Below are 17,406 nucleotides of genomic sequence, written 5' to 3'. Positions count from 1 at the left end.
ACTTTACAGACACCCGAGAGCGCACAATGTATTCACATAGCTCTTACCAGCATGCACATTGTCTTTTCAAGCTCCGCCCACTGTGGTGTGTCCATAACGGGTGCAGGGTGTGCGGTGTGCCTGAGTCAAGGGGGCCCCCACGCCTCACAGCCTACACTCATTGGTTTACTAACCTTGCGGCCGCCTGTGCCATTTTTATGGTGATTGCTAAAGGAATATGGCCCCAGCGTCTTCTTTGCATACATTGCCCTGATTTCTTCAAGGGGGCCAACAGAAATTGCTCACAGGCCCCCTCTAGTGATGAACCACTCCTTCCAGCCAATTCAGAAAATAGGTGTGAAATTGACCCAAGCCTTCCCCTTACTCCCAACATTTCAGTGTTGAAGATTGGAACAGGGGTAGTGGCCATTCCACAATAGGGGCGTGTCCAAGTCATAGTGTGGGTGGGGCACACCCCCCAGGGGCTTACCTAGTGCTTTCTGCAAAGCTGCCCATTTCCCCCTCCGCTCCAAGAACCCATGATATACTCCTGCGCTTCTATGCAGATTAGCATTGAATTAGTGATGTCTCCCAACTATCCAGTCCAATCGGGAAGGCAGGATAGAGCCTTTAAATAAGGACTGCTGTGCTAAAATCAGGACAGTTGGGGCTATGCCTTACTGTAGTTACTGCAAAACGGAGGTTAACCAGATATGAATATGATTCACTGACATAAATGTAATGTCTCAGTCCTACCCATGGTTTATAAGATCAGTTTGGCAAGGAAACAGAAAAATCATATTTGTATCTCCATATATAAAGAGAATTATAGTTGTATTATTAATAGTAGTTATTTTAACCGACTGTTGATTTGTATATTATAACCCTTTGACTCATGACCAGCACCTGACACGCGTGTGTGCTGGAAGAGCAAAGAGGATTCTGAGAAAAAATAAAATCCGGCCAACTCCAGTCACAGGTCTAAATGCATCTCATTGTCCGGGTAGTAATTAGTGACTGGTCATTTCCTTACATAGGGAGTTAGGAAATCTGCTGTATAAAGCCAAGATCAACCGTCAGAGACAGGTCAACACTTTTTATAACCATCATGTTTATCTCTTGTTCCGCTTCTATTTCCATGCATTGCCATGGATGAATTTCCCACATATCAAGCTGATGAGAGGGGATTTCCCAGCAGTTTGCAGACATCAGAAGTTTGTTGACTGTGTCAGCAGCGGGCAAAGGTGGAACGCACCATCTAGGATAACTGTAGCACAATAGAGATTTCAGGTTACCTCACCTCAGGAAGACATTTATAAAGCTTCGTGCAGCCTCTGCCCCAGACAGTCACCAGACACTGATATTTTCTCATGTTTTTCCCTGTATCACAGGGAAAAAATGTGGCAAGTACATTCTTTATTGTTTCATTGCACGTGTAGTTTTATGTATTGTTGCATGAAGCCACAGAAAGACTCTGAAACAGACTTTAGCTGGGTATACACTGGAGCGATGTCGGGCCGATTGTCCGTTTCGTAACGTCAAATCGCCAGAATCGTTCAATGTGTACGGGCAATTGCGAGTTACTATGGTCGCTAGCGATTGTCGCTAGATTTGAAGTGCTGAACATCAAACCTAGTGATATCGCCAGCGACCTGTGGTGTGTTAATGAAGGACAAAACGGTGATCGTTCCAGCGCTCATTAACTCATTCAAGTGTGTATGGGCAATCCCCATTCAAGGGCATTCGTTTCCGACATCGTAGCTCTAGTGTGTAGTCGTCTTACGGCTACCTGTGATCCAGCTGTAGTGAAACTACAAGTTGCAACATGCTGGGACTTGCAGTTCCACAAGAGATAAAAAAGGCAAAGGTGATCAATTATTCTCAAGAAAATTTGACCCCATACAACAAATAGGGTGTGAGGTGGGGTGCAGTCCTGAGTTGCAATCTATAAGGTTTGTTTATCATATGGAGATAAGACTTAAATCCGGCAAAAAAGGCTTGTGGATGCTAATTATCGCACATATAACTCGGATAGCGATGGTACAAGTACTATAGGCTGTCCTCCTATCATTGTCGTATCTCATGATGGTGATATCAGCGGCAAATCACAAGAAAAGTTTTTATTATTAATTTATTTTTTTTTCTTTTTAAAAGTACAAAATATATATATATATATATATATATATATATATTTTTTTTTTTTTTTTTTCATTTCTGGGTTTTTGAAATTGTATTTGCTACTGAAAGCCAAGTACTGAGCTTCCTGTGAAGTGAGCATGTCAGACCCAGCATGCACAGAGGCTCCCTGCACTGGCCTGTCGAGTGGTAAGAGCCATTAGAGGAATATACAGAACCTGGACGCACACAAAACGCAAAACTGCACTTAGGTAATATTTGGCTATCATCTTTTACAAAATACTGACATAGTTGAATCTTGTACTGTGGCCGCAGACCAGTCATACGTGTTTAAAATGGCGGCTGCGACACTGAAGAGGTTAACCCTCATGCCGTGGCACCATCTTTAAATAGTGACTGAACAAACCTTTTCTTTGAAATGCAGACTAGGAAGTCTCCTGTGTGTTTTTCTATGTATAATATTTAGCAGGTTTGGGGAAAAAAACTGTTAGTTTTTAAGTATTTCCTTATTGTGGAACTTTTTAAGAACTGAAGGTGTTAAGCAGGGGTTTAGCAAGGTATTTGAAGGCTCCATAGCAAAAGTTTGTAAGGGCCCTTATGTACCACCCAATGGTGAAAAATGTATACTGTATAACACATGTAACTTTGACATGGAAGATGGGCCCCCCTCAGCTCTGGGCCCCATAGCAGCTGCACCCCTCGCACCTATGGTAGTTACGCCCATAGTGTTAAGATTGGGAAAGCCAAACTGGTTTGATGCATAGATATTTAAAAGGATGAATGCAATTTACCAGTTCCTGTGAAATGCGTGTTATATTTACATTTTGAGAGACAGTTATATGCTGAATCATTTGTGTTTTAGGAAAGCAAATTGGTTATGATGGTATGTGTATGGAAGGAAGGAATTTGGAATTTGTAAGATGTATTTATTTCTATTCTGTGAGACAGTTTGATTGGTTAAGGGACACATGGTGGGTCTACCCCCTATTTTATTGTGTGTAAGAATGGGATATAAAGAGGGCACGTGAGCCCTGTGTGTGTAGATATCCTCTGACTCTCAGAGAGGTCTGTACTTCTAAAGATTACATGTATGCTGTGGAGGAATTGTCTTTTAAAGACTGAGCAATAAACAATTACTTGCTTCAAGATGCATTTTTACTGTGACCAACAGAATAGCACTAATCGCTATTCATTCTCCCGCTGTTCTGGATTGAGCCCAGTGTCTCCATGTTAAAGCCCTTTGCCAGCTACCCTGCAGAGACTGGTCCATGGTGAGGGACCAGTGGAAGCTAGCCAACACTATGCAGGAAGTTCTGCAGTAGCGTGCCCACACATACCCAGAAGTAAGCGGTTCCAAGTTCTGATAGTAGGAGCCTGTTTGGTTCCAAGTGCCGGTGAAGGAGCTACACGGCCATGAGGCAGTGGACAAAGTCAGTAACAGGTGGTTGGTGATGGTAAGAGGGAATCCCTAATACTCCAAGATCCAGTGAGATCATTATAATCTGTGATTGCCTGTGAAGGCGAGGTCATCCGGTCAGATGAACCTATAACGAATTTAACCTCAATCACAAGACCAAACATTTTTGTATGAACAGGAGTAATCTAGAAAAGCTAAAGGAAGAAGTAGAAAAATCTTTATTTTCTCAATCTAAAAGGTAAACTACCAACCTTTGTGATAATACTGGTCTGATGAAACAATTCTAGCCTGGATCATTGTTTGAATTACCAAATTAGCAAGACCCAGAATGTTAATTCATGGCTTCAAGAGTCATTCAGTTAAAGTCAGGTGAAGTAAAGCTTTGGTGCCAGAAAGGTCCCTGATATATGAGATCCTTTATTAATGGAAGATACCAACCTGGACCGAGTGTCATTCTTAGAATTTCAGTGCACCCCGCTCCTTTCTGCCAACCTGAAGAACCCTCTGTACACGTTCCCTACTTATCTTTATCAGTTTTACCTTTATCAGAGAATGAGCTTTTTGAAGAACATCCTCTGATAAAGATCATTCTAATGTCCAGGATGTTTATTGGAAACTTTGACTCCTGTCCTGACCAAAACCCCTAAAGGTTGTCTTGATGAATTACCGCCCCCAGTCAAGAAGACTCGTGTCAGTGGCCTCAGTTGTCCAGTTCCAGATTGAAAATTAATTACATTTTCGGAGGTTGCCCTTCCCCAGCCACCAGAGAAGGGACATTCGAGTCACTGGAGACAACTTGAAGAATTGGGTGGGCTGGTTGTGGTGAGACTTACTTAACTTTATTAAAAACTCCCTCCTGAATTTTTTTACAAATAGAACTGAGCAAACTGGACTTGCTTGAATACAGACAACATCCTGATGATCTCATGGTCAAAAGAACCTAAGGTCAGTTTGAGAGTCCTGACAAGTCCTTTCTACTTGTCCTTTCTATTCAGTGGCGACGGGATTTTATTTTTTTTCTGATCCTTGAGAGGAAAAAGATAAGAAAAATTCTGCAAGAAATGTAAAATTTTTTAATTAGGCTTTAATCATACCTCTTTTGGTAAGTTATTTTATTGAGAGGATTTCAGAGAAGAAGTAACATGTTTCTTCTTTTTAAACAGAGAAACCTCAGAAGATTCTGATTCATTAGTGGACTGAATTTAATGCATTACTTTTATTTTTATATTATTTTATTATAATGATTTTCCTGTCTGCTAGAAGTATCCTCTTCGTTATACTCCTCTAATTCAGAATGGTCAAATACTTAGGCCCTTCTTCCAGGGAGGAGAAATCTGATTCAGAACCTTCCTAATTTTGACCAAACATAGAGATATGGCTCTCACCTGGTCTAGCACAAAGTTCTAATAACTTGTCACATGAAAAGGACATTTTAGCTAAATCCTGCAGTGAGTTAACTAGGGACTGGGCCCAAGATGGTTACTGATGGGAATGCTGTCTAATAATCTGTGTATAGAAGGAATTGAGGTAAAAACTAACTCAGATGGAGCTAAAAGGCATCTAACTGAACAATTTCAGACATTGGGGGAGATGTATGAATGGACTCTAAGGGGATTAGTGGTATCAGCCTAAGTTATGTGCGCTGATACTTGTTCTCCCCCATGTATTAATGTTGGTTTGTGTGCTATGCGCCACTGTCATTATCGGCGCTGCTATCTACAAGATAGCACGCTGATGTGCCACCCAGTGTATGAACTGTCAGTGGCACTGGCCGCACAGACAGCTGCAGCTGTCATTCCCCTATCACCACAGCAGGGACAGCACTGTGTCTGACTGCAGCGAATGCCGGGCTCAGGGCTGCACGTGAGATCTCGCGATACTTGTGAGATCCCGCATATGACCAGTGGAGCTGGCCGAGAGGAGAGACACAGCGCATCAGCACTGGGCTGATGCTCTGTGGACTCTGGCAGGGATCATTGGAGGGGAGGAGTTTTCACTCCCCCACTCTGGCAGACGAGATGTTTATACATCTCGTCGGTAGTGCTTTCTGCTTCGCTTGGTAAAGAGATGAAGCAGGAAGAGTTATAGTGGCACAATACATGTCCCACAGTGGTACTGACTGTTCCGACAGCTGCATCTCGTCAGTAGTACTTCCTGCTTCACTGTGGTAAAGAGATGAAGCTGAAAGAGTAATAGCGGCACACATATTCTAATATGCTGTATATTTTCCCTGAGGCTGGGCTATACAGAAGAGGTGGCACTACAGTTCCAGCAACCTGTAAGAGGAAAGCTCTGTGTGGAGGAACCAAACACAATAGGGGGACTCCTCCCATAGGCTTCATGCTGATAAAGCGCCAGTGTTAAATTGTAATCTAGCAGAATAGCGAATAGCGAATAGTGTGGCGTGTGATAATAGAACAACATCTCAGGAGAGGAGACAACTGTGGGCACTGCTGAACCCAACATAATGGGGACTGTAGTAATCATGGCTCCTGAACTCTGATTGACCATGTTTTCTGGTTATTCAGGACTTGCATTCAGTTTTTAGATAACATTGCAGAATACACCCAAGGAAGAGTGTCAGGGGCTGAGGTGTGCCTACCTAGCAGCGGTCCCATTAAATTGTACAATCTTTTTAACTTTTGCACACAAAAACTAATTCCCATGCTAAAATCAATAGAAGTCAAGTAGGGAGATTTTATTACAGAGAAGAAAGAACAGCATGGATTATAAATTAGATTGAAGTTAACAGGTTTGTTTATGTTCTAAGTATCTCATGTTATGATTTTTAAAAAAATTGTAAGAATATTTTTGCCAAAAGAAATGAATGAATTATCTTTCTGCAAGGCCTTCTGGTAGCAGATGAAGGCAGCAGAGCTCACTCACATGTCCGTACTGCAGCGAGCTCCCAGGCAGCAGGTGTTTTCCAACACGATTCCACATCAGCTAAATTGTCCCTTTGATCTTGTTTTTTTCCCCTCTTTTATGATCAAGGCGGAAGCGTTTAAGGGAAAATCTGTCGTTTTAGGTGGAACATAATCAAACATTAGCTTTACATTCAGGGAGGATTCAGTGTACCCTTGAAATGTTAAAACACAAACAGAGATATGCTCGGAAGCGATAGTTTATGAATCCAAAAGCTACATGTGATGAATTCAGATATAATCTTGTGAGAATATTTGTCAGAGGCTCTTGGTTGTTTATAATTGCAAGAGGACATCTGGTCGGCAGTCATCTTTTACATTTGCCCCTTTATCACTGGATGCACTGTGTTCTGAATAGCAGCCTGATATGGGATTTGCTAATCCATTGGTGGCAAGTGTTTGCCATCCATGAAAACTCTTTGGGCCTGATTCACATGTGGACCCAAATGCCATCGCAGCTGCGATCTCTCACGGATTTGCAATGGCGAAAATATGCTAATAGCTCACTCGCCGTCCTGTGCTAAGCTACGCCCATTGAAAGCATCTCAAATCCGGTGCTCACGCACAAAACCGGAAACGTTGAACGTAGATCAAGAGGCCATCAGCCTTCTGAGTAAGTCTAAAGTCGCATATCCACTTGCCGATTAAACAAAGCGATTGAACGATGACATCGTAATCGTTCAATCAGTCATTAATCGTGCATAAATCTGGCAGCATAATTTCGGAAACGACCAGCGATGCGCTCTCCCGCTGGTCGTTTCCAACATCAATCATCGCCTGAATATAACGGTCAATCTGCCAATAACGACAGATTGGCAATGTTCAGGGATGAGGGAGGGTGCCTGCTCTGAACAACATGTCGTTCAGTGTGGGCACCTACAGGATGAGGAACTATTATGATGTCGTAATCGTTCAAACGTTTCTCAGTTGACAAGTGGATACGCGGCTTTAGCTGTCGCAGACATAGCGGGTCTCTAGACACACAGAGGGTTATCCAGCTGAGATCAAGGACCCAGTGGCTAATTTATGGACGCACAGAAAACAGTGTTTAAACGGTCCCAAGACACCTGCGGGGTTCAAACCACCTCCAATTACCTCCCCCAGTCGCTGACTACCGGTCACTCACTTTGTGAATGAATCTTCTGTGTGAGCTTTATTGCAAAACAATCGCTGTGTGTGTGTAGTTTGGCTTACACTCATGCGCAATTCCTAACAATCGCTCAAACTGCATAAATATCAGCATTGCGTCCACATCTGAATGAGGCCCTTTGTTTTAAAGTTAGAAAAAAGTTAAAGTGGGGTGTTGCTTCAGGTCTGTCTGATCACAGTTGGCCATTCTAAGGCCCACTCCTTGCTTTAGTCTATATGTGCGCTTTGAAAGCCCAATGATGTAAGAGAAATTACGTGTAGAGGAGAGTGCTCCATATACCCTTACAGTTTAAATGGTTTCTCATGGAGGGAATAGTCTGCTGCTTAAACTATCACCAGACACCAGGTAAATAAAAGTTTAGATACCATTATAATTGTGATTTGTGTCAAATATTGAGTCATATCATCACTTGGAGCCCCATTAAAAACACATATGGGCGCATGCTAAGTTCGGCAAATGCAAAGTTGTTCTGTGCATGCTCACAAAAACGCCTACATCTGTTTGTATAGCTAAGACTTGAGGATCCTTCAATTTGCAGAGGGGGGATGAAGGGGGAAGGGATGAGCAAAAGCGTAAGAGTATGTTTGGCTACTTGCGGATTGAGGTGTGCGATGATGATGGTAAACTTCTGCTTGGATGGCTGTGGATTCACCTCTGAAGCTGTTAGTGCTTTCTTCATTCATCTTGCCTATATTTTATGATTTTGTAGGCATGTTTTAGAATAATTTTTTTGCTGCTTTCATTATACACCAATAGAGAGATTATACCTGCTCTATGTAAGGTTTTTATTATTATTGTACATGACAGATTTTGGCAAAAGACGAACGATGAACGATATCACATGACATAATTCAGGGAGTGGATTTTTTTCTCTCCAGCGCTTTGTAGCTGCTGTCAATATCGTTCGTCGTTCGTCGTTTACCGTATATAAACTGCCAGATATTTCTAATATCTGGCAGCGATATGCGATAATTGACCAACATGTTGGAGAGATGAAAGATTCAATTTATCGGCCGTGGGAGTGCGCATCTATCATCGTTCAGGGCCTATCCATAGCAGATAAATTGAACGATTGAACGATCTATATCGTTCTGTCGTTCAATTTATCTGCTAATGGATAGGCCCCTTAAATGTGATTATTTTTTTTTTATTTGAACAAATGTTGAAAAATTGTTACTGTTCGGATAACCTAGTTGAGTTCCTGCCGTAAACCTGACGCATAAGCTACTAGTGTAGGGCTGGGTGCATTTTGAAATATTGTCGACTAACCATATGGGTGGAAATACTATAAATTCTATACTAAAAATACTATACTATAAATAATATTTTTTGTGTATGCTCCTGAGAAAAGGACCGTTGGTCCAGAAACGCCTTGAGCACTTACTGTTTTGCTCCTGTGACTGCAGACCTAATAGAATTTCCAGCCTGACCCAATAGAGCCTGATTTATCGGCTCCTACAATCAACACCTGTTACTCCCAACTTGCATTACTGAGCAAGCGGTCTCTCCTGCTGCTGGGCGGCCGGTTTATAATATCCATCATAATCCTCTCTGCCTCCAGCTTATATTTTTCTGTGTGCTTGATTTAGTATTTATTTTAAACAATATGCATCCAGCTCAGCATCAATGCATAGTAGTAATTGACCAGGTACATTTTTGGCTGGGAATTATTAGTCAGGACGTATTTCTTTAGTTTTCGGCAACCATTAGTTTTCAGTGTACTCCCACAGATGAAACAACTTTGAGCCACATTGGCTAGGTTAGGGGAAATACTAACTTGCGTGGCCATTTTAAGATGAAGATCAGTTCATATTTCAGTCAATGTAATACAGAAATAGTGACTGTTCTAAACGGTTCCCATCTCTCATCACTGAATACTTGCACATATTTCTGCAGGAATAATGTAATGATATTTCCCTTTTGTTAAGAATATATCATGCCCTCGGGCCACAGTTCTTACATTTACTTTCACTGAACTTATTAAAATAAATTTGGACATTTTCTTTCAGATGAAAGTCTTAATGCGCCTTAAGGTAACACACAAAAAGGTGGTGTCCTTAAAAACAGTCCCAGTATGTCAAGTTAATGATCTGCGTAATGGTTACATAGATTTTCATAATCCTTCTTCCATTTCAGTTTCTTCATAGAGAGAGAGAGCCTCTGCCCAGGGCATTGCTGACATAATAACAATATACTTGTGTGTAAGTCATATTTGTTCCATTATAAGAAGTAATACATTCATCTTGTGCTTCGATTATGTATTTATGAATACATGGAGCACTAAGCACAGTAAACTAGTAATTATGAGAAAGCAAGAATAGGTGGTGCTTGTAATATAAATGTGTGTTATGCTGTGTTATATTAAACATTCTCCATGCCTACTTCCTACAATTCCAGGGGAAATTCGATCCACACAGCAATACCTAGGGCAGAGGTTCCCAAACTTTTTTGAATAACGGCACCCTAGAGTATCAGCATTGTTTTCACGGCACCCCTAAGCCAAATGTTTGTTATTGAGAAATTCAGAAAAAATGTAGTAATGTAGTATAGATAAGTAATCTGTGCTCACCTGTCATCGTTAGGTTCAGTTATGTGGTGGTGGACAGGTTTGAGCTTTTTTGCCCACATATTTACATTACATTGACTATAAATAATTTTAATTGGTGCTGGCCCACCAACCTGAGGCACCCCTGCAAGTGTCCCGGGGCCCCCCAGGGTGCCACGGCACACAGTTTGGGAACCACTGACCTAGGGGTTTATTTACTAAAGTGAGAGTTTTTAGAAGTGGAGATCTTTCCCATAGCAACCAATCAAATTGTACTTAACATTTAACTAAAGGTGCCCACACACTGTCAGATATTTAGCACGATTTGCAGATGTCAATGCATCGGAACGACAAATTGTACAAAATATGTGAATATCGTGAGTGTCCACTCACGATCACAATGCGCGTACCCTGGGGTCGTACATCGCATCTTCAGATCTTCCCTCCTGCTGGCAAGATCTGGCAATCTTGTTAAAGATGCACTGGAAGTAGATAAGGACGCACGATAGGTCGTTAGTAGATCTTTTGTCAAAATGTACACTTTATGCACGATATCGTCAGTCCATGACTGCCAGGGAGCTATCGGGGAGTTCAAAGGAAATCGTTAACAACATTTCATTATTTGCGAGTCGTTCGGTGTGCGGGCACCTTAGATTATAATAGCTAGAATCTGATTTGGTTGCCAGGGTCAACATCTCCACTTCTAAAAACTCTCACTTTAGTAAATATACCCCGTATAGTTCACCAAACTACTCTCACAATCGGGCTCAGGTGTACGTAGATGTGACTCAACATTGTGGCACTTATTTGGAATAGGCCATTTTTTTCAGCCTCAGTGTAATAGTACAAAATTGTGGCTTAATTAGTATTTTCAGTTATACCTGTCTTTATGCCGCCTATGTAAAGATACGCTATCATAATCATCATCATAATATTGCCGGTGAGGACAGACTTTTTATAATCAAATACTTTTTCTTTCTTTCTTTAAAATCTATTTATTGTGATAGCGATAAAAAAGAGCAAGTAATAGCGGACCTGATTCAGATTAGGACGCAGAATACACAACCACTGCGTCTTTGGATGCAGCTGCTGTGTGTAAATGTTCGAATGCTGAAGGAGGCATCAGAAGGAAGTAGACGCCACCTGACAGCATCACAGATCCCAGTGCTGCATCCGAAGATGCAGCATCAGATCATCATCGCGACCATCGGCTTCCCCAATTGATCGCAGCCTGTCAGTTAGGCTGTGGCTGTCGGGCACTGGGAGCGTGATCGGAGTACTCGTTCTGCACATGCACAGAACGGGCCTTGCGAATGCGCAGTTCAATCATCATCGGGTTCGTATGTATGCCATCAGATTTATGGAGTAACCTGAATCAGGTCCTGTCTTTATCAGGGTCCCGTGCCTTTACTCAGAAGCACAGGACGTGTCTATAACTGTGAGAGGGGAGCGTCACTAAATATAGTCCCACAGGTAGGGGAAATGTATAATGGTGGGCATAATGGCATATGGCATGGACAATAAATAAGCACAAATTCTGTTACCTATTTAGGGTAGCTTGATAAAGGTCATTGCTCTACCGAAACATCACTGTTATGCTTTATGCTTGAATAAACATTGTGGTGTTTTATTTCTAAACTATAGGGCCATGCTCTCTTGGTACCTTTTATGATCACCAGTGGTTTCCCTCCACGTGGTGACACCTGATGAAGGGTTGTAGTGCGCATGGCCAAGCCGGGCGCAGGCAATAGAGGTGTTGCCGTGTGGACAGGGTCCATGGCCTCTCGAGCTGAACCCCCATTTTAGTCACTCGAATGGGTGCGGGGGTCCCAGAGGTGCGGACTGCCCCGGAGACCACTCTGTGTGCAGTGCCGGCTCTCCCACTTTGGTGTCACCCCTCGGCTACAGTTCAGCACCCGGCTCCTGTCACTGAGAAGTCACCAATTTGATGTCACCCCTCTGCTATACTGGCACTGTCATCAGGCTATAATAAAAAGCAAGTTGTCTTACCTCGTCAAGTGGATAAGTATGAGATTTATTTATGCGAGCACCGGGCCATATAAACCTTTACCTGGGTGAGCCGGACACATTGTGACTCTGTATAATATATACTGTGACAGGATCACCAGAGATGGCGATAGTGAGCCATGGATTCTGTGTGGGGCTGGAGGGATCGGCCGACACAGAGTAGATAAACTAAACTAAGTTTTGCCACACCTAGGGGCTGCCTTGTGGAAAGAGTCCAGGTGTGGGCTGATGAGAAGGCAGACCAGTCAGGCTGCTGTTGGAGACAGTCTAAGTGGGACTGTGGAGGCCAGAGAGCCCAGTGAAGCTAAGCCAAGCCATTGGGGGCCAGGAGGCCTGAGTCCAGACCTGTAGGAGGCAGGAAGGACCACAAACCTCTTAGACTGTGTGACATAAAAGCAGCTAAGCTGCAGGCTAAGGAAGCCAGTGTCCATACCTGCAGGAGGCAGGGAGGACCACAAGAGAAAACTTTGTGTGAAAGACCAGGCCGGAGCCTGTGTTAACCTGCAGGAAGCAGGAATAAGCTGACTTTGGACTTTTATTTGCAGACTAGCTGCCCAAGGTTAGTCAGGGGCAAAGAAATGAGTCAGTGTCTGAATGGGGCTAGGCGTTTGTTATCTTGTTTCCAGATTTATGCTGACAGTAAAGCACTTTACTTTTATTAATAACCTGAAATGCTATGTGTGGACCCTGATTCAAGCACCTATCAAGACCCATCTACCAGCTAATTACCGCTGTGCTATCACAATATATATACACTCTAAGTAATAGAAAAAGGGCGCACAATCTGAAGGATCATTGATATTGGGTTAGGTGAAAAGCCTTTAAGGGAAACTGCACTTATAAGGAGGGCTAAGACTGGACTTACTTGCAGCTGGTCCTTGGGACAGATGCCACGTGGACTTAATGCACACACACATATATATATATATATATATATATATATATATATAGTCAAAAGGCTGGCACTCCACATAAATGCAAAATAAATTACTTGCCTTGGTGCCTTCCTGGAAGTTCAATTGAACACCCACTTACATATGTAGAAAGGGAAAGGCGGCACTCACAGGTCTGAGGAAATTAAAGAATCAAACTTGACAACTGTGTCTGTCTTGTTCAACGTTTCAGTCTCACATGACTTTTATAAAGAACACAGTGAAAAATACAAATACACATACCTTTATAGTGGAATGTCCAAGGTGATTGGTGCAGTGTAATGCTCCATGCTGCCGGGGGCCAGAGTCTGACATCATCACTGTGCATCAGACACTCAGGCATCACACAGGATAAAGCAGTCTGACGCCCCCGGTGGATAGGAGGAAAAATGACCACTGTACATCGTGGATATGTGTGAATAGATAGTGAGGCACTGACATGCAGTGCTAAACATGATGAAATGTCAACATCGTGTCACCATATATAATGCAATTTGCAAGGTGTGGGTCAATGCCCACACATCAAAAAATTGAAGAAACAAAGTAACAAAATACAAATCGCTCCTATAAAAAGAAGGAGCATAAAAACTCCACTCCAATGTGTTCCATAATAGTGAATGTGAATAAAGTGAAAATGTAAAACTATTATTCCGTGGAAAACAAATAAAAATAATAATACATATACAAAAAATAATAAAAAATTGAAGAAGATATAGATAAAAAAAAATAAGTATGTAACCATACCGTTATATATAAACGGCAAGTGTACCATCGAAAGGATCCTAAACAGAATATATTGGTGAATACATCTACCAAAACATGTGCATCAGAATAGGTATATGAGATAAAACGACAAAAAATATATATGTGTGCCACAGAAATGTAAGGAAATGAATGACTGTAGAATACATCCTAATAAAGAAATGTAGCAAAAGAATCACAAAAGAAGACTTACAGCAATATAGTCTGTGGTGAAGACTAATCTATGGTATACAAATATGACAACCGTGAGGCTATGAGGAAAAAAAGCACATGGAACACAGGAAGACCCAGCAGAGCTAAACCCAAAAAGGTGCTCAGGTAATCACAAATATGACAAAATATGAACATGTGCATAAATGCAAAGATAACTTGGACCACCAAGAGAACATACAGATGACTCAACAGTATTGGAAAAACATGATAGAAAAAATCAATTAGAAAAATTTTTTTACAAAAAAATATTGTACACAAAATATGTTATTAAAAAGGTCCAAAAATTGAAAAAGTTGAATATTCTTATAACTCCAGATGTGCACAAATGTCCAAACAAGGAAATGGCCTAACCAGGAGATAAGCCAGAATTCAAAGGGAACATCTGTGACATATCATATCACTCTCCTGTGTGCTACCTGGGTATATAGGAGACTTCTAAGTAGTGCTTACAACACCGAATCTTCCCTGAAGGTCTCCCATTCAAGTACTAGTCAGGCCCAACACTGCTTGGCTTCCAAGTTCAGCTGAAATTGGGCAAGACCAGTGTGGTATGGTTGTAACAAAATACAACATCTCCCCCAGGGCTACACAGTGATAGACAAGAGGATATTATGTTTTTGTATCCGTCCCTGTACATGTCCTGGAATAATCTAAAAATTTAGAAATGGGGCTGTATAGTGAGCCTCTCGCTGAAATTATGCATGTCAGTGCCTCACTATCTATTCACACATATCCACGATGAACAGTGGTCATTTTTCCTCCTATCCACCGGGGGCATCAGACTGCTTTATCCTGGGTGATGCCTGAGTGATGCACAGTGATGATGTCAGACTCTGGCCCCCGGGCAGCATGGAGCATTACACTGCACCAATCATCTTGGACATTCCACTATAAAGGTATGTGTATTTGTTTTTTTCATTGTGTTCTTGATAAAAGTCATGTGAGACTGAAACGTTGAACAAGGCAGAGACAGTTGTCAAGTTTGATTCTTTCATTTCATCAGACCTGTGAGTGCCGCCTTTCCCTTTCTACATATATATATATGACAGCAGCAGACAGCTTTGGTCCCTTTAATTCTGCCATTCCAGGTGGCGGTGTTTGTTTGGTGTCATTTGTTCGGAAAGGCTGCTGCTTGCCTTATGAACATGTGGAAGTTATGTTTACTGATCAAGTTAAAGTGATTTTCTTTTCATTGTCTGAAATAGATCAAGAATAAGAGGAAACCTGATCACATCTGAGGAGAGGATTAGGCTCAGGTCTTATGGCCGTGAGCCAGGAAGGGTATTGCAAGTGTATATACTCCCTAGAGCAGCATATTTCAGAGCTGCCATTTTAGCATCTCATGCATCACCGTGAGCAGGCTCCAACATGAAATATCTGGAACATCTTGCTCTGTGAAGAACATTTTTTTATAACATTTTTTACCCAATTTGAACCTTGGGGTGCTCAGGTATATGACCTTTGATTACAAAAGGAATGTTCTGACATCTTTTAGGTATAAAAAGGTTCTTGCTACTAAGCTACACTGGAAACTAAAACGTGTTTAGAACATATTGTGGCTGAGAATAAAGATTATGCTAAAAAAAAAATGAATTAGTAAATTGCCAGCGGCCTTTTCTGACAACAATAGAAAGGAAGAGTGACTTCCTACCTAATGTATTAATGTTGTACATCCTGCGGAGGAATGCACGTGTAAGACATCTGCCAGTATCTATCTGGGTTGGGTACAGGATACTGGCGCTGAGAATCCCGCGCCGGTATCCCGACTCGGTTAAATTCTGAAACCTGCTGGTAAGTACCCTAACCTAACCCTCCCTCCCGGCAGCCCAACACTAACCCTCCCCCTAGTGCCTAACCAAAACCCCCCCCCTAACCCCAATACTTAACGTCGGGATGCTGGCTTTGGGATTCTGACTAGTGTCAGGATTCCGTTGTCTGCATTCTGAGCGCCGGGATACCGACCGCCAGGATCTTAACTACATCCCATCTATCTATCTATCTATCTATCTATCTATCTATCTATCTATCTATCTATGTTACCGTAGTTGCTTGCAGTAACTTTTTATTCGCAGTATGATTGACAGTTAGGGAGCATTTGGGGGAGGTAACGGAGTAGCAGCAAAGAATACAGGCATGTCACAGCCCACGTCTGTAATCCCGTACGCAGAAAAAGTGGCTCTGGCGTCTTAGTACATGCGGCCATTCTGCGCAACCATAGGGTTACTTAGAAGTCTGATTATCGAAGGATCTGCGACCAGTGGCGTAAGCTCATCCCAGACACCCGGAGGCAAGTTATAATTTAGTGCCCCCCCCTAAAAAAAATCTATCCATATGCACAAAAACATTAATATAGAATATGTGAATTTGTTTCTATTAGGCCTATTTACTAAAGTACATTTGTAGGATATGTCGCAAAAAACACATTTTCGAGTATATACAGCTTTGCATTCATCACAGATAAGATAGTGACCTGTATAGTGCAAATAGCATGAGGCTCAGAGTCCTCCTGAAGGAGGCAAAAGCCAACTGATGTGGGGTGGGGAGGGTGGGGAGCCCTCCCGATACCCCAGATAGAGGGGAAAACCACCCAATGTGGGGCTTTGAGGGCTGAGTTTGAGTCAAGATACAGTAAGACTGCTACTGTGGTGGAACTACAAATCACAAAATGCCCAGTCTACTGCTGACTGCACACAAGCCTGCAGGGAGCGTCCCCACCCAAGTCCCCACTCCCCAGTTATTAGCTTAGGTCTCAGTAGCTGGGGAGCCGTATCTTTGTCTTCTCTCTCTTTACTGTGGGCTTGGGCTGTGTTCAAAGTGTATCTGCATCAAGTCCTAGAGATTGTCACCGATTTATGTAAATCTTACAACTTCTGAATAAATTGTCTGTTATGCTGGGCATACACTGGCAGATAAAATGACTGACATTTTATCTGCCAGCCTGACATCCAGCAGATATTATGGACATCCCTCATGTGCTTCTCCCTACACTTTGTTCTACTCCTTACTCCTCATAAGGGCACCTAACACGTGACTGCCAGCTCCCGGCTGCTTATTGTGAGCGTTTTAATTGCTATTGCAGCAATGTATATAAACCATGTCCTTCACTGTAATGTACTGTAAGTTACTTGTTTCTTTTTCACTTATTAGTTTTATGTACTATGTAAGGCGCTGCGGAACAATTGTGGCACCATATAAATAAAGGATAATAATAATAGTAATATATCACAGTGTATTGGTCACAATATAAGCGCTCCTCCCCCAGGGAGGAGACATTTACAGCTGTCTTAGATTGTAGTTTACCCTTTGGGTTTCCTAATTGT

At 42.1% G+C, this 17,406-nt stretch overlaps 1 protein-coding gene and 1 pseudogene across 1 annotated transcript in view; one reads left to right on the top strand and one right to left on the bottom strand.

The window, feature by feature from the left end:
- The window catches only part of PRKAR1B (protein kinase cAMP-dependent type I regulatory subunit beta), a 246,294-nt gene that overhangs the window by 104,205 nt on the left and 124,683 nt on the right, over positions 1-17,406 (top strand). The window lies entirely within an intron of this gene.
- LOC148539002 (5S ribosomal RNA) lies at positions 14,530-14,648 on the bottom strand (annotated as a pseudogene).

This window comes from Taudactylus pleione, unplaced genomic scaffold (assembly GCF_031769625.1).
Source record: "Taudactylus pleione unplaced genomic scaffold, aTauple2 ptg000032l, whole genome shotgun sequence".
Lineage (NCBI taxonomy): Eukaryota > Metazoa > Chordata > Amphibia > Anura > Myobatrachidae > Taudactylus > Taudactylus pleione.
The sequence above is the reverse complement of the archived record's forward strand: the minus strand, read 5'-3'. Positions and strand labels throughout refer to the sequence as shown.